The sequence below is a fragment of the Chenopodium album genome, chromosome 2 (assembly GCF_948465745.1).
Source record: "Chenopodium album chromosome 2, dcCheAlbu1.1, whole genome shotgun sequence".
Lineage (NCBI taxonomy): Eukaryota > Viridiplantae > Streptophyta > Magnoliopsida > Caryophyllales > Amaranthaceae > Chenopodium > Chenopodium album.
Genome location: NC_137835.1, coordinates 38,780,054 through 38,798,651, shown reverse-complemented (window position 1 = coordinate 38,798,651; position 18,598 = coordinate 38,780,054). Strand labels below are relative to the sequence as shown.

Here is an 18,598-nt window from a genome sequence, read left to right as displayed (position 1 = left end):
GCTACAGTAGGCATCCATAAAACTCATCAAGGCGTGGCCGGCTGTAGAATTGACCAGACTGTCGTTCTTGGGAAGTGGATAACTGTCTTTCGGACATGCCTTGTTGAGGTATGTGTAGTCAACACACATACGCCAGGTACCATTTGGCTTCTTTACCAGAACAACATTTGCAACCCAATCAGGGAAGTTACATGGCCCAATGAACCCAGCGTCAAGCAGCTTTTTTACTTCGGTAGCTGCCGCCTAACTACTCTCCTTGCCGTGATTTCTTTTCTTTTGTCGGATGTGTTGGGGTTTGGTGAGTCCGACTCACCGCGGAAAAAAACCCGAAAACAAGATCGCACTCGCAATAAATAAAACCATAAACATAATTAAATTAAACACAAGATTAAGATAAAATGATTACCTTTTGAAGCGTGCTTCGCCCGACCAAATGGGCTCTTACTTGAAAGCTTAGCCCCGAAAACGCGAGAGCCTCCAACGGAAATCTACCCGCAAGAACGACTACAAAATTTTAGGTCCGTTGCCTCGAGGTTAGCAAGGCCTGACCAAAACCCGAGTATTATATGAGTTTAAGGGTTTTTACAAAGGCATTGCCCTATTGAAATCCTACTCAAGCAAAAAATTCTCAAGCTATGCTTTGGCTATTTATAAGGAAGGATAGCTTGTGAATTCCACTCATCTTTCAATGTGGGACTTTTTCACAAAAACATCTGTAGACACCCATTTGTGTCTCCCCAAAACCAAACCCGGTGATGAGTACCTTTCGCTTCAAATCATAATCGAATGAAGCGAATGTGTGGAAAGTCTAGTGTTGCGGATAGTTTTAATTTCTTTTCTCTTCTCTCTGTTTTTTGAAAACTCATTTTAAGAAAACAGCCAATACAGTTTGGTTGGTCCATGATATGGGTCCAATAATAGTGTAGTTGGATGGGGCTTGACAAGAGCTTTCCAACGATATATTATAAGCCCAATTCTGATGAATATTGAGGAAGTTATGGCCAATTTACTAAACTAGGCCCGGTTTGAGCCTTATGTACGGCCCAATGATCTAGAGGAGGGCCTAATATGATTTATCATTCCTAATGCAATTAGGAATGGTTTTAGTCTTCTAGATTCTTCTAGAAGGTTCTTTTCTTTCCTAATTCAATTAGCATTGATAAATTGACTTTTGTTGACTTTTCAGAGTTTTGATTAAAATCAAAGAGCATTTTTGAGGAAAAGATACGATTTTATCCTCCTGTACAGAAAAATTTATCTGATTTTAGAAAATGCGTCAAAAACAGGATTAGCGCCTGACGCCAGGCATTGGCACCTGGCGCCTGGCGCTAGTGTTGGCGCCTGGCGCCAACAGCCAGCGTTGGCGCCAGCTCTGTTTTTCTGTGCTCCAATGCTCTATTTTGTTAATTTTATCTTTTTGGCTGACTTTCTCTATAAATAACGTATTAAAAACTCTGATTTCATTAACCAGTTTTAATCAACATTCACCTACAACCGGTTTTCATTCGCAATCATCAATTCTCGCATTCTCTTCTAATTCATCTCTCTCTCTTTTCTAAACTAGCTTTTTACATACAAAATTCTGCATTCATTAGATCTAGAAACACCTAGCCATATTCGAAGTTGCCTTCGCTCTAGACGTGAAAGGTTTAATTTCTGAGGGTTTGGTCCCAAATCTTTCTTTCAATTATTTAATTTAATTTTTTTTATTATTATTTTCCTTGAAGTTACTAACGTGTGTATTTTGTTATTAGAAAGAGATACGAGGCATCAAAGTAAGTGCTTTAATGGTTTTAATTGATGTTATGATGTAGAAATCATGTTTAAATTGTTATTATGATATTCCTAGTACCATGTCTAGGGTAATTTTAATGTCAAATATGATTGTTACGAAGCTTCCTATGTTCTTCCTGATATTTATTAGTATCATGTTAGGGTTAAAGATATGATTTTTATTGCTTAGTGACATGCTAGGATTTGTTATTAATCTTGTTAGTATCATGCCTAGGATCTTGCTATTTTTATTATGCTTTAACATGATTTATGATTATTTTTATAATTGTTTTGATTATGATTATAATTTTATTATTGCTATAATTATTATTTTATGATCATGTTGCTTGATTTTTATTATTTATTGCTTGATCACGCCTTTATGCATGTTTAAAGGGAATTTGTACTTGTAATCACGCTTAATAAGATATTTAATATTCTTGTTAGGGTTAATATGATTATGATTTCAAGTGATCGCCAATAATAGTTTTATTTGTGCATTAATATTCAACCAACATAGATAAACAGGTTTAGGGTTAATCCTATTGATTGCATGTTAATCGAAAAGCGCACATGAATACGATCAGAATAAAGTAGTGGCCTATCATTAGGGCAGGTTCAATCTCTTTTAGGTTGGATTTGTACCTTCATCCCCGAACCCTTATTTGGTTCAAGACCTTATGGAGTTGACGATCTCTTGGATTGTTAAGGGGTGTAACCTTCACCCTGTGAACGGTTTACAAGTTCCTAAAACTTTTTGGCGACTCTTTTGCTCTATCTTCTTCCCTTTTGGACGCCCCCGTACTTTAGTGTATGATCATAGTGGGGTTCAAGCAAGGGGATTAACGCTTGAAATTTATTCCCCACAACATCTAACATGAAATGATTAATGAATTCAACCCTTATTAGTTAAATAAACCAAAGAATAAGTAAAATGTGTCACATGGTTAGGTGAGGACCACTTTCCAACTTGGTCCCCAAGGCATTTCACATGCATTGTGAACTAACCATGTGTCACCCAACCTTGAGGCCCAAGTTGGGTTCGGTTGGGCCACTTTCTTTTGGCCCGTGTCCATGACCCATGACCCGGGTCTACGGCCCTTGCCACATGTGCTGCCACCGTGGCGCGCTGCCAACGTGGCACGTTGCCAACGTGGCACGTTACCAACGTGGCGCGCTCCCACTTAGTGGCTGCCACTAGGTGGCTGCCACGTGCGTTGCCACGCATACTACCACATGACGTTTTGCCATGTGTGCTGCCACGTGGCACGCTCCTATTTGGCGCGCTTTCCTAGCCATTCGCGTGGCTAGGATTTTACTTGTTACTTGAAGCATTTTCCCGTCTTGCCAAATCCTAAATTTTGGCTTGACATTTGAGATTCTCCGATGCTCGTTTTTGACGCTCCAAGCTCGAATTTTTGACGTCTAAATATTAATTACTCGGGCGACCCATTAATTTCTTCCGAATTAATTTGTCGAGTCGGTTCGTTCATTGCTTGGGTAAGACCCGAAGGGTTCAGTCAAGATTAAGCTGTAATATTAATTATACATTAATATTACTGATCGGAAGCGGCCTCCACCTAGGCATTCCGATCACTTGAACTTACTGAATATATTAGCTTTCTAATAATTCTGATCCCACTATCAGAATAATACACTTGTTCGAAGGACACCATTCATTTCAATCTCCCACTTGTCCTTCCAGACAAGTGAGCTTTCAGTGTATAGTCCCTTTCCTATGTCTCTTCATGAACAATAGGGTAAGATTATTCGTCATCCCTATGACGTCCAGAAGTGTTTCTCGAAATCCGAGTTTGACTGTCAATAAGCAGATGATTTCTAAAATCCATCTGAGCACGTCCATGCATTTTCACAGTCTCGCTCTTCAAGAGGCCTTGTAAACAAGACATGCTCCCTATTGTTAGTAGGGGGACATTCCCAGTCTTGTAATGTAGCTTCTCATACGAAGAGGACCTAGCCGCCTGAGTGATGCCGTTATAATCCCCTGTTACGGAAGACGTTTGACAATCATCAAAGCGAACTAGTACTCAAACAGGAAAGCTCACAATACTCATGGACAAGGAAAAAGGTTTCGATAGCAATAATGAGAAGTATACTTATGATGATTTTTAATCTCTTAAAGTATTCTCATAGGTCGATCCAGTATGGTTCTAAAACAATACCTGTGCAAATGATTCATGACAATCATGTCCTTGTAGCACATGAAACGGTGCTATGAATCAAACTACACACTAATCTCAACAGGTCATTAATCGTCCATCGTTTAAATGACCTTGATTAGGGTAAATTTTCAATTATAATATTAACCGTTCACTTAGTAGGTGTTTCCTTACCAAGACTTGTCTTGATACCCTATTTTGAATATTCCAAGAATCAAATGGACTCATTCTTTAATTCTAAACCACAATTAAATAGAAAACGGAGTGATAAAATTGCATGAAAGTTTAAATTACTCCAAAACCTGAATGGTTCATCTTATGATAAATGGTATTTCCGAATGTTTTAAGAGTATCACTCTTTATAAAACATGTATAGAAATCACACCCATATGTAATATGCTTGATTTCTTTCATGCAATTGTGAATGTTGTCGTTCACTTATTGCATAGGTTTAGGTATAACTACTTTTCTAATCTTAGCTTCTTCATTACTGACCACTTTCATAATAAGATGATAAAATTTGAGAGTGTCATGGATTATATGTGATTGAGGATTTATTGTCCAAGTTATGCCTCCCACTCATTTTCATGATTGAGACCTTCAACTTGACAACCTACAATCATTAACGTTCAGCAACGAACTTTCCATAGAACATCTTCTTTATTATTGTCATTAAGGCAACAATATTCACAACATATATTTTAGTAGACTTCCTGATGATGCTTTTCTTGGGTTTCACTCCACATGTCTAACAATGATTTGGGATACCCTAATCACTTGTGATCATGGGAATTTTCCTTAAATTCCTACACATTACACATGGATGCACGTCCATGTTACCATTCTCAAGCCACGACTTATTGTTAGCTCGTGCTTATAAACGGCTTCCTTGTTAAGGATCTAATCCTTGTTAAGGTTTATGCTTGCAACATCAATTCTCAAATTGTATTTGTTTCCACAAGTCAAGAACTCATCCTGTGACTTATCCAAGTACTTTGGATGTTCTTGGCAATAATATAACGATCTATTACATAGATTTAGGTTGATTGGTACTACATACATACTTCACATGCTCTAAGCATGTAATTCGTGCGACGATTCCATATCACAGCGTACATGATGGATCAAATGCAGAGTAATTCTCAATATTATTCCATCAATTTGTCATTTTAGCTCATTCAGTTTCACTGAGTCTTTGCTAAATTGTTTGCTATGTGATATGGTTGAAAGTCTCTATTAGAGTCTTTCATGTTTGACTTAGTATATATCCTAGCTTATACTTAGCTCAAACATTTACTTAGTTTTATACATACGGGTCGAAAGTCTTTCAAAGTCCTTCAATTCATGTTTAACACGGTAAAATCCTTTACACGTTCAAACATTTTATTAAGTTTGTACAATAGATCTGAACACCAATATGTACTAAGTATCGTCTTTTGCTAGGTCCATTGTTGAAAATACTTTCAAACCTAAGCATTTAGCATTTGATAGTTATTTCACAATACAGTTCATAAACTTTTCGTTGGACCTTTATATAATTTACTTTTTCTCCCACTAAACTTCTTATTCATAAGAATTTCTATGCTTCTCCATAACCCAATCCTCTTATTAACTTCATGAGAAAACATGTTCCAATTCCTATATGCAATGCTTCCATTAATCCCATGTCGGATTCCTTGAGCTTGCTTTTAAATCTAGCATTTATTTAGATTTTCAAAACCCTTAGACTATTCCATAGTCACTTCCAAAATCCTATTTTGGGAAGACGGTTTTGGTATATATTTTGCCATATTTCATATGTGCAATTTTGCTAGATAAATCACGAAAAAACTTAAGCATTCCGATTGGTGAATAGGTTTTATATTATAATCAACTCCGTGAATTTAATTGTATATTTTTCATCCAATCTAGCTATGTAAGCATATACATTTCCACATTTGTTAGTTTTCTCCTTGAAAACTTATTTGCAATCGATGGGTCTTTCACCCTTCATGCAAATTAATCCAGTTTCAAACATGATTTTCAAACATGGGGTCTGTTTAGAATTTTCATGGCCTCTAACCATTATTCGGAAATTGGATTTGTCGTACCTGTCTTACAATACATTATTCCTTCACTATCTAATAGTAAATAGTATGCTTGTAAGTCTTAGGTTTATTTCTAACTTAATAGAAAATTTATAGGATTTAACCCAAGCCGTTGGTGAATTCTATACCTATACGGGGTTATTACATCAAACACTGAGTTTCAAGGCGCTTCCAAAGCCCTTTGATTTTCTTGATCTTACTCCAACTTTTCAAAATTTTTGTGAGAAATGAATTCTCTTTTAAGGCACTTGTAAAGTCCTTTTGAGTATTTTTTATCAAGCATTCTCACGAAGTCCTTTTAAGGTCTTCCGAGATTCTCAGTACTCTCAGTTTTAGTTTGTTGCTAAGCTCGATGGACATCGAGTTCATTTTCCTCCCACTTGTCGTTTTGGAAATGTGTTACTTTCCAGAAAGACACCACTTAGAGCAACAAACATTATGTTCTCAATAGGTTGTGGAGGTAATGCCCGTGGTCTCATTTGAATGCTTATAAAGAGACTATATTGTCTTTGGGTAAAATACTAGTGGAAAAAACGCTATTAGAAACTGACAAAAAGTGACTTTTAGCAACTGGCATGTGGGGCTATTATTGCGGGGGCTACTAATGCTTATATTATTAGCAACGGGCACTTGCCAGTTACTAATGATACGTATTTGCAACTGGCGTAAAACTAGGCCAGCTGCTAATAGTGTTTATTTGCAGCTGGCATAGAACTAGGCCAGCAGCTAATAGTACTTATTTGCAGCTGGCGTAGAACTAGGCCAGCTGCTAATAGTACTTATTTGCATCTGGCGTAGAACTAGGCGAACTGCTAATAGTCTTTTTTTAATTTAAAAAAAAAATTCTATTAACAACTGACTAAGGACTAGGCGAGCTGCTAATAATCATTTCTCTAAATATAAAAAAAAAACAATTTTTCCAAATTAATATAAAAACTATATTATATACTATTGTATCAAAATTTATGTTAATTGTGAAATATACATTAATTACAAACAAAAACATAAATTACAAGGTTTCTAAAGGAACACAACAACAAAAGCCTCCAAAGACGACAATTACGAGTAGCTATGAGCAGCAACACCGCCAACACGAACGACTCAAATCGACTAAATTAGCCATGCATTTTCCTTCAAAAAAACCACAATAAACAACATTATATTAGAAATTAATCTAAATCAACCAAAAAAAACACAACAAAAACCGATGGAGAAAGAATTTAGATACTTAAGTTTACTAGTCGTTGGAGCACGCGCGTTGCGCGTGCTCCCTCGACGGCAAGATAAGTATGATTCGTGAAATTGTTCCTTTTTTGAGGTCTTCGTGATTTTGTTTAGGTTAAGATTATAGAGGCGTTTTAATTTAAAAGTTGTTAGAAGGGGTAGTGATAAAGCTTGTAAGATAAGTAAAATTCGATTGTAATATTCGTGGTTGTATTAGGGTGTTGTAATAGCAAGGATACAAGAATTTGTAAGTACTAACAAGGAATAGTGATAAAGTTTCTATAGAGATATATGTATGGAAAAACAATTGATATAAGTGAAGTTATCTAGAATTTGTTAGAATTTAATGATTTTTAAAAAAATATACTATTGTTTTAGATATTATTTCACAACATAATATGGTTTATTTAGTACCTAAATAATTTCGAAGAGCTTTATTTTAAAATGATTGTGATTATAAGGATTAGTAATAAGGAAATGCAATCTTAGAGGTTAAAGTAATGTAAAATGGATTAAATATTAAATATATAAAAGAATTGTATACATATTTGTTAGACTATTTAAAGTAGAAAATTTTCGAGTGGTTCTTCTATTGAAAATTATAATTGTTAGAGTTTGTAACTGATACACTACATTTAAAGGGCTGTTTAGTGAACTAAGCTGGTTCTTGCAAAATACTTGTTCTTGATACCCCTCATGTACTGCTTTTCTTGGAGTACCGGAGGACCTTTCAATTGGTGGATAATCTAGGACCTCCAAATAAAAATAAATAAATAAATATAAATACATAAAATATAAAAAAATTAGATGCTATGACTGGGTTGTGCAAAAGTGTGTTTTTTATACTTCTCTTTTTTTGGGTGTGGGAGGGGGGATGGGTCAGAAATCTGAAGGCTACTTTCTTCTCGTTATCTCTGTACACCATGCTCTTTAATTGAAGGAACAAAACAGCATATAAGCATAGTTGCCTAAGCTCGTCCTAAAATGATTAAAACGGGACAACAATAAAATATGCAAAAACCCGAGATCAAGTAAAAAATGATTGATAATGAAGTACAAAACCTGAACCAGTAGCAACAAAAAAATTATAAATTTTGTCCTCAAATGTTCAATAAAAAATTACTAAGCTCTTCAGAGACAAAGTACACAATAAAGAAGTTTAGCACTTCATAGTGTTTATACATCTACCAGCAGTCCACAGTACTGAAAATCATATTCATGTTCCACGGTCAGGACCATTGTCCCGGATAAAAAAAAATACAGTTCAAAGATTACAAATATATATTTCATATATACTTGTATAGTTGTATAGAAATGGAAAACATATAGACGCATAGTTCAAAGGTCAACAACAAAGTCTTAATCTTAATGTACTTGGCATTAACTTGCAAGTGCAAATCCACCAACTCTACAAAATTTTAGCTTAGTTTAAGAGCATAACAGCAGTCATAATATAATATCTAAATAACTGCAAGAGATACACTCATAAGCTTTTGGCCAACTATCAGCATCTGCAATATGATGAGATGAAATAATGCAGATTGACATTTTAGATAAGAGTTCCCAATGAATGAACCAACCTCCATGTTCTACCCATGAAAGCAAGACAAAGCCAGTTTTCTGAATTCTGAAGTAATATAACTTCAAGAGTTCATACTTAATAAACACTGCTCAACTTATCTTGTAAGGCAAAAAATACTTCAGTATTATGTAAACTGAAGGAAAAAGAACAAGTGAACAACTATAGATCGGAAATTCTTGCATGAAATATGGGACATCAGCATCTAACAACAAAAAGGAAACACATACTCTGTCAAGAAAAAGGCTTCTCTTCATACTATTCTTAAATAATGCAAGTTGAAGTTCTTCCTGATCATCATAATTGATAATTGTATTAGAATAAAGAAACAATAATAACTTGATATAGCAATAATATAATACATAACAACTCTTCATTTGCTACCATATAAAACAGATTATCACTTATACATCAAGGATATTTATATACCTTTTGAATAAAACCATCTTTGACAACAGAGTTGCTGAGTTTATTGAATAAGTCATATAAAAGATCCACTTCAGATCCACTTCATCCTCAGTAACTGCAACACAAAACAATCAATAAATTATCAAATTATAAATATTTATTTTGTCTAAAATATTTAGGTAATTTTGGGCATAGCTTCTTTATTTAATTTTAAAAAAAAAAAAAAAACCGAAAAAGAAGTATGTAACATTACTTTTGTGAAAGAAAAAGAAAAACCTTTCAAAAAATATGGAGTAAAAAGATCATATTTTGTACCAAAAATCAAAATATTGTGCCAAATATTTCAGAAGTACCAACTCCGAGTCCAACATAATTTCTAAGTTATGGCACACATATATAAGAGTACAAGTCTTCTACTTATAAAAGTAATGCAAAATTTACCTTTTTTCATCTTCGATATTCCCATCTTCAGTTGATTTTCCTCGTCCATTTCCTCATCGTCTTCATTGTCCACTTCTAGAAAATATTTCTGATAAATGTTACTATTGTCAGGATCTTCTGTTGCTTCACAAGACAACTACAAATGGCACAAGGCTCAAACCAGGCAGGCTAAAATGAATAAAAACTTACATCATCTTCAGTGACTGGTTCTCCAGGAACAGTTAAAGGAATTGGCTCAGGCTCCAGCTCTTTTTTATAAATTTTCTTCATCTCTTCTGCAACAGCTTGTGCCAAGGAGTCCTAAAATGCTCATTGATTAAAATTAAGTAAACGTTTGATGTGGTTAAAACCGCAAGACAATAAGAGATATTGGGTAATAACTAATAACCTTGTGACTCTCATCCTCTGGATTAAAAGAGCATCCTTGAGGCTCAACTTCAACTGCTGGAATTTGTGAAGGTTAACCTTTCTGTAAATCAAACAATTCATAATGGACACCAGTCAGACAAGGGAGCTAGATCATACCCAGCCAGATATAAAAAGAATCAAGTAATAGATTGTGTGCATCAAATATATATCTAAAATCAAGGGATCTCATAAGAGACTTTGACCGAAAGATCAACAGAAAAGATATCCAAATTTGACAAGCCAAATACTTTACATAACATGGGTAACAGTGTAAGCACCTTTTAATGGGAAATAAATAATCAAATGTCTACATACTTAAGGATGGGAAGCACAATAAGCGGAGTGAATCATTAGATGATTAGGTTACCACCTTTCCTCTTCATCTTCTTCAGCTTGTAATTGTCGAAGCGCTTTTTACCCACCGTCCCCAACTGATTAACAAGCAAGCACATTATCTTCATTCTCCAAGAAAACAGATTATAAATTGATTTAATAAAGCTTCAGAAAGTAATGACCAATGGCAACAAAAGGTAATCATGGAAAATGATAAAGGTGGTTAGTGTTTTCCCAGTATCTACCCACTAATAGCAGCTGTTCATCAGATCAAAACTCAAAGAAAACCTTGACAATTATATTACCACGTGTTAGCTCTTTCTTTCACATCCTCTTCATTTTCATAAATATAAACTGATACTACCCATAGACAAGCCTTATTTTGATTTAGATTGTTTGTTTGCCCCAATTTTTGGTTTATTCTTTGAATGTAGAATATGATCAAGTTTATTTTGTAATTTACACCTAGCTAAATGTCCAGAATTCAACAACTAATACAAAAATGCACACAATTGGTAGAAAAATAAGCATTATAATACAAAACCCAAAACAAATTTAAGGAGTAAGAGATAACCAAGAGGAACCCTTGCTTTCCAAGAGTCCAGTAATACCGAAGACAGCATCAGCAGAGAATCAATTCAATCCACCATAACAAATTCAAAACAAAAATAGCAAAATCACATGAAACAAAGGGTTAAGCATTTATCAGTCAATCGAGGAACCTTTATAGCGATACTACTAAAACCTGCACACTTATTAATACTACATCATCAGATTGGAGGTGCAATTGGAGGTGAAGGTGAATCAACCGTAATGATTATGGGCTTAGGATGTGGCATTTCTCTTCCCATTTCTGGCAGCTTCTATGGCTTCCTTGTTCACGGAATTTTTGTAGTTTGGTTCATACTTGTAATCTAATTTTATTGTGGATTTTGTTTCAAATTGTGATGTTGGAATAAGCAGTAGGAAGCTCTCATCAGAATTTAGCATAGCTTATGAGTTAATACTTTGAACTTATCTAAACTCAAGGTCAAAACAAAATAAGAAAAATGCATAATACAACCAAGATCAATCTACAAATGTAGATAGTGTTAACTACGTGTACTCATGGCTAATTTAGTATATTGCACTGAAATTTCTGTGAATGAAAATGGATGGTAAATACATATTCCATATAGGATCAGCAGTTCAGCACAACACAAATATCAGTACACGCAGCCACGCAGGCACGAGCACAGACACACACACACACACACACAGTCAAGAACTAAAGGTGAATAGCAACTCACTAAATTGTGAAAGGTTTAGATACTAAAGAAAAGGAATTATATGATAAATAACCCCAAAAACTGAGAACAATAATACATTATGCAATCAAGCATTATAGACTCACGGCGTTTGTGTCTGCATTGTCCTCAGGATCCTGCTGCAAGGTTTCTTCAACAAAATGGGGTTGAGAACAACAAGTTGAGGTCAATCAAGTCATCTACATCTTCTGGTAGCTGATCTAACGTTGTTGGTTTTGTCATTTTTAGAGTTTAAATGCTGAAATTGGTTCAGATTGTGTACTTCAGATTTTTTTATCAAAACAGTAAGAAAAACATGTTTTGTTCCTCGAAGTTGCCATTTTAAAAAATGTAAAGAAAATTCTATCAATCTTTTACAAAAAAATATGATGAAAATTAAAATTACCCATAATTTAACAACAAACGATTAAATGTAGCCTTTATCTTTTTATCATTCCTTAATTGTGGGTAACTTTTTTAACTTACAAAGTAATTAAGTAACAAATCTAAGTACCCATTTTACGTAAGATCATCATATTCATCAAATGACATAAAAAAATTGACAAAATTACTAAGAATATGAAATAATTAGTAAAGAAAAAACGAAAACAATTAAATGAAAGAACCCAAGAAAATTGAGAAAATTCGATGAAATTGTAGTAAAAGAAGTAAGAATAAGAGGTAAATGAAGATAAAAAATGTAGAATATAAATGAATACAAAGTCCGCACTTCTGCTTCTTCCTTATTCAGAATAATGATCTTGCTCACTATAAGCTTGACTTTGTATACAATCGAAATTCAGATTATAATTAAGAAGAATTACCAAAAAAAAAACATAGAAAAGAAAGGAAAAAAGAGGAGAAATAACCAAAAAAAAAAAAAAAACACAGTCAACATTCATACTAAAGATTAGATGAAAATTGAACCAATTTGAACAAGAAAGAGAAAGGAGAGATAGAATTGTACCTGAAGATCAACAATCCTGTGACAAATCAGACAATAATACTACTAACAATAATAATAAAAAAAAATCAACCTAAAACAAACGATAAATCACTCACATTCAACCCAAAAAAACCACCACACAATCAGAGAAGGCACTAAAATTCAACCCAAAAAACGAAAATAAATAGAACAAATAAACCCTTAAAAAATCGAAAAACAATCGAACAAATAAACCCAATAAATCGAAAACAAATCGATCAAATAAACCCCATTAAAAACGAAACAATTTCGCACAAATACACCCATAAAGATTCAACCCCAAAAATTCGAAAACATAGAACATATATGCAAAAAATCCACGACAATCGAACAAGTAAAGCCTAAAAATTTGAAACTAAATCGAGAAAGAGAAACGAGATCAAACCTCATGAATGTGATGATCGGAAAATCTTCCACAACCTCAGACTCGAAAAATCGTCGAAAGGGATGATAATACAGAGGTTTCTCTCTCTAGGTTTCTCTCTCCTTCCCCTTTTTCCTTCTGAGATGAAAATACAGAGGGGGAAAATGGGAACAGCAGCAGAGTAAAGGCCAAGTAAGGGTGAGAGAGTAAGTCGGTTGGAGAGCAGCAGGCAACAAACAATAGGAATAAGGGGCAAAATGGGCAATGCATTAATGTTGGGGGCAAGGCTGTAATAGCACCACACAGCACTATTCACAAGCTACAGTATTTACATTTGCATGTTTATAAGGTTTATTTATTATAAGGATATATTCCATGGACATCTCAGTGGCATTGTAACTTTAAGATACTGACAAGTAATTTGGAATATACCATCAATAAGAACCTAAGAGGTCACAAACAAACTGTACATAATCTTGCATGAGCAGCATGCTAGAAAAACAATTAAAATTAAATTAGATCTTATTGGTACACATGGAGTGTACGACTATTTGTAGGCAGAAAATATTAGTGTTTTAACTTTTAAGCATTTTGTATTATTTCAAAATCAAAGACTTGCTTGCTAGTTTGGGCAGTACTGTTCATTAAATTTTCTTATAAAGGTTGCATATGACTTACTCGGGATGATTTTTCATGTCAATGTGACAAGACAAAATTTTTACTTTCCAAAAAGTGACTATATATACTCAGAGAACATTTTAGTTCCATGCATTAATGAAATTACTCTGTTCTATCTTATGTCTTACCAATTCAATTTTTGAAGCAAGCAATTCCACTGATCTCTTATTATCCTTAACCGTGCTTTTCAATTAACTGATGTTCAAGTCATTTCTTCTCACGATAGTCTCCAATTCTCGTACCTAAGGATGCCGAAGTGAATAAACGTTAATTGTTCCAATAATTCGTTAAAAGAAGGACATTTTGTCAGAAACTACCTTTTAAAGCAATTTTTTTGCGAGAAACTACCTTTTAAAAAAAATGTTGTTAAAAACTACCTTATAAAAGGTTTTTTTGTTGTAATACACTACCCTTGGTCGGAATCTGGTTGTTGACCATATTTTCTCGACGTTGACCAAGTCACATGTTAGTCATGTGACTATTAATCTTCCTTTTCCCCCTTTTTTCCCCTAATTTTCCCTCTTCTCTTTCGATTAAATACCCAGGTCCCTAATTTTTTTTCCCCTTTTCTTCGTGCTTCCTCTTAGTTCAATAAATTCTCTCTCTCGTGAACTGAAAATACAACAAAGTTGGTAAATTTATGTCGCCGTTGTTGTTTTCGACCAAACCCCTCTTTCAATTGTTGGTTTATATGTCAGAATTTATGTGTTACTCAGATTAGGGTCTACAGTGAGTTTAACCGAAAGAGAAGAGGGAAAATTAGGGGAAAAAGGGGGGGGGGAAAGGAAGATTAATAGTCACATGATGACTTGGTCAACGCCGGGAAAATATGGTCAACTCCCAGATTCCGACCAAGGGTAGTATATTACAACAAAAAACCTTTTATAAGGTAGTTTTTAACAACATTTCTTTTAAAAGGTAGTTTCTTGCAAAAAAAATTTTTTTAAAAGGTAGTTTCTAACAAAATGTCCTTAAAAGAAAAAACCAATTTAAAAGGCACAAAACCAATAAACTTTAGCATACCTATTCTATAAGCAACTTTATCATTTCCTCACAAAAAAAAAAATAAAAAAAAAAATAAATAAATAAATAAAAAGAACTTTATCATTTTCTCATAGTCTGCCACATCCTGCAAATTATTTTACAAGATGAGTAAAGATGATAAACTTTATGCTCATCTGAACACCAATGATTTAAGCTTATTTAATCATTAATACAGTGCCAATTAGTAAACATTGAATCACATAAGACAAGATCAAACAAATAAAGGTTTCCATAAGTTAAAATTATGGGGCAAAGTTTTATTGCAAAAAAATAGTCAACACTCGTAAACAATCATTTATATCAACTTTGTTGGAACCCAATGTGTATCACTTATGAGTGTCCCACATTGGAGAAAGAGGAGAGGTGATTCCACTTTATAAGGTAGAGGAGTAACTCCTACTATTGCCAATTGGTTTTAGTATGGAAGCTCCAAAGCCTCGTTTGTGGACCAAACTCTCCTCCTTCTTATTCGGGTAGCCCATACCCATTTCATATTGTTTCTAAATTTAACATGGTATCAGAGCCTAGGTTTGTTGGGCCGTTTATAACTGGGTATTTGTCAAGCCATTGGTTAAGGGGCCTCTATTGGATGTTCATTTCAAAGAGGATTTATATTGTACCTTCTGATGTGCTTTGATTCTAAGGAGACTCACAAGTGAGGGGGAGTGTTGGAACCCAATGTGTATCACTTATGAGTGTTCCACATTGGCGTGACTCCAATTTATAAGGTAGAGGAGTAACTCCTACTATTGTCAATTGGTTTTAGTATGGAAGCTCCAAAGCCTCGTTTGTGGACCAAACTCTCCTCCTCCTTGTTCGGGTTGCCCAGACACATTTCATATTGTTTAGAAATTTATCACAATCTTAGGGTTTTTAGAGTTTGATACTCTTGTAAATTCTTATCCATTGTAAGAGCTTCTATTTCGAGGTAAAAGAAAGATGATTCTTTGAAGCAACAAATGACTAGCAGCAACCACCTTGTTTACTTCGCCTTCTCCCTCGTAGAAACCCTAAGTAGCCAAATCAACGGAATACAACTTAATAAGGTCGATAGAGAGTGAATACTACTTTGATGAGGAATTGAGGAATGCTTGATTAATGAGGGTTTGAATGTTTAATAAGGAGAGAAAGTGGGGAGGGTTTGATGAGGAGAGAGACTGAGTGAGTAAGCTTCATATCCATAGAGGGGGGCGGAGAAAATGAAGGAGGGTTTATTTCAAGTTTGAGAACCACTTTTCAATTTAAATTTGAACAATATTTTTTTTAATTGAAAAGGTACGGAATAATAGTGTTTAGCAACTGACGCTTTAAGGCCTGCTACAACTATTTTGGTCAATTTTTGTTGACTTAAGCATTTGCAGCAGGCATTAACTAAGTTAGCTACTAATATTTTTTTTTATTTAACTTGACATTTTTTTTACTGTTATTAGCAGCTTACATTTTTGTGCCAGCTGCAAATGTCATAGTATTTGCAACTGGCATTAGATAGGTCAGTTGCTAATATTAATTTTAACTTTTACACATCTACTATTAACAACGCTCATATCTATGTCAGTTGCTAATGACATTGTATTTAAAACTTACAATATTTTAGCCAGTTGCAATTGTTGTTTTAGTAACTAACGTACTTAACGTCAGTTGCTAATAGGGTGCTACTAATAGCAATTTTTCCACTAGTGAAAGTTCGTTGTAAAACAATCAGTTAGCTCCCACTTGAGCTATCTTAGCCTTTAATGAGCCATTAAGCTCCCACTCAACCACTTAGCTCATGCTAAGCCGATGAGCTCCCACTGAGTCACTTAGCTCCCACTGAGCCAGTGAACTCCCACTGTGGCTAAGATTTTTAGACACATACTTGAAAATACATTTAGAAGATAATTATATCTATAACTGAATATGGCGTCCTTTCTTAGCTTCGACATTTTGTTTAGTGTAACATTAGTCCTTCGTGCAAATCTTAAGAACTTGATAGGAAGGGATGTGATCCATCATTGTTCGAGTCATTTTTAAATGGCATCGATGTCTCCGTGAAGACACACTATGTTCTTTTTGTAGTTATTTATGAAAATTTCAATTTCATAACCTTGTGATGGTCACGCTTGGCTCAAGCAAATATCGCTCTATCTAATCTAGACGTTTTGATATCTTGCCAAGTCGATTTTGTACTTCACTGAACTCTTGAACTATTCAAGGTCAAGTTTGTTCACAATTGATGAATATAGCCATATTCTTTCAAATTCTTTGTGAAACGTTGAAGTAAATGAATCCTCTTTAGCTTTCGGAGTCAATTGTCTATACCAAGAACAATAGCTCTTTACTTTGTCAGTTTCAACAAGTAAGACTTGCTTATCTTAGAAAGATTCCGAATCGATCAACTATCAAGGGCCTATATAATAGAGCCTTGAGTACGTTCTTTTCAATGTGACATTGATAAAGATGTTCGGAACGCAAATCATGTCCATGACTTTGAGCTTTTGCCAGTTTATCATGTTAAGAAAATGTTTGTCTATAATCAAGCATTCTGGACTCATGGTTTAGACAACCATGCCATTCAAATAAATTTGCAACTATTGCTCATTGCTTTGAATGTGAGTCTTTCCGTGTGTAAACGGATCAATTGTTGATCATGGTACACAATAACCACTTATTTGTTCCCAGCCTTAGCTTAAAGATCTTTAGACAAAGCATACGACCTTACAACTGATCTTGATGTAGCACCACTTGATTCATTCTAAGCTTGTAAGTCGATAACTTAGCTTATCTTCAATTGTTTGAGGTCACTTTCAAAGTGGAACACTCAAGCAGTATTCGATATTTTGTAAAGATAATGAGTTGCTAATTAACTTCAATAACATGAATTCTTTAGTAAAATGGAATCTTATTCCTTTTCTTTGTTCCTCGTTTCCTATATTTCTTATCATACTTTATCTCATAGTCTTTAAGAACCAATTCTGTAAGAGTCTTTGACTTTTATACCTTTTTAGGCATAATTAAGCATCTAATGCGCCGTAAAACAAAGTTTCATCTGTTCCTTTAATTCACGCTCGAATTACTACATCAATGTGTGCTACTCATCTATGTATTAAGCGAAAAGATATGTTAGTTGTCAATATTGACAATTTGAATTTGCAACTCAATACTTCATGTTTTATCAAAACTACCTAGTATTTTGAACACATGATGTCCAACCGTCCTTAAAAGTCATTTATGAGAATTGTATTTTAGAAATGCTTTACTTTTCTTTGAGAACCATTCTCAAAGATTTCCTTTACCAATCATGGAAAACAATACAGTTTGATTTGGAATTCTACATATATAAGTGCAAAGTATAACAATTTATCATGTAAATAACATAACAAGTTTGAAAATTAAAAGGTAATCATGCAAAGTTTCAATCTTATTAAACGTCTTATCCACGCATTAAAATTGTGGCGAGAATAAGTCGATTCCAAGATCCAAGGAAACAAAGAGTGGCTAAGCATGCTTTGGCTTGTCTTAGCACTCAATCTCCCAAGGTAAGCAACGCTTTGCTAATGGCTCCAAGCCACTCTTGGTTGAATAAATCATCACATCTAATGCTCTCTCAACAATTTATTCACTTTGCCACGACATGTTAGGACTCCATCACTCATATCGTTGAGTACAACCAAAACCAACTTGCATACCCGGAATGCCTTATGAGTCTATGGAGTAATAGTGATGCCTCGCTTTGGCGTAGCCCATCACTACTCTCAATAGGTCGATAAGTGTTGTTTTGGAATGACAATTTTACTCAATATTTAGGGACCTAGGGTTTCTATGTTGGTTG

General features: G+C 34.4%; 1 long non-coding RNA gene across 5 annotated transcripts; it reads right to left on the bottom strand.

The window, feature by feature from the left end:
• Positions 1-7,774: 7,774 nt before the first annotated feature.
• LOC145598255 (uncharacterized) lies at positions 7,775-13,250 on the bottom strand. Of its 5 annotated transcripts, none has more exons than XR_014103526.1 (7): positions 11,827-13,250; positions 10,471-10,531; positions 10,081-10,161; positions 9,882-9,992; positions 9,273-9,764; positions 9,074-9,133; positions 7,775-8,243 (listed from the first exon to the last, which is right to left on the bottom strand). It is a non-coding gene; the product is annotated as an uncharacterized LOC145598255 (long non-coding RNA). The 5 variants fall into 5 exon arrangements; XR_014103522.1 differs by lacking the exon at positions 7,775-8,243 and having other exon boundaries at positions 8,536-9,133; positions 11,827-11,978; positions 13,090-13,250; XR_014103524.1 differs by lacking the exon at positions 7,775-8,243 and having other exon boundaries at positions 8,536-9,133; positions 9,273-9,780.
• Between the last annotated feature and the right edge of the window lie 5,348 nt (positions 13,251-18,598).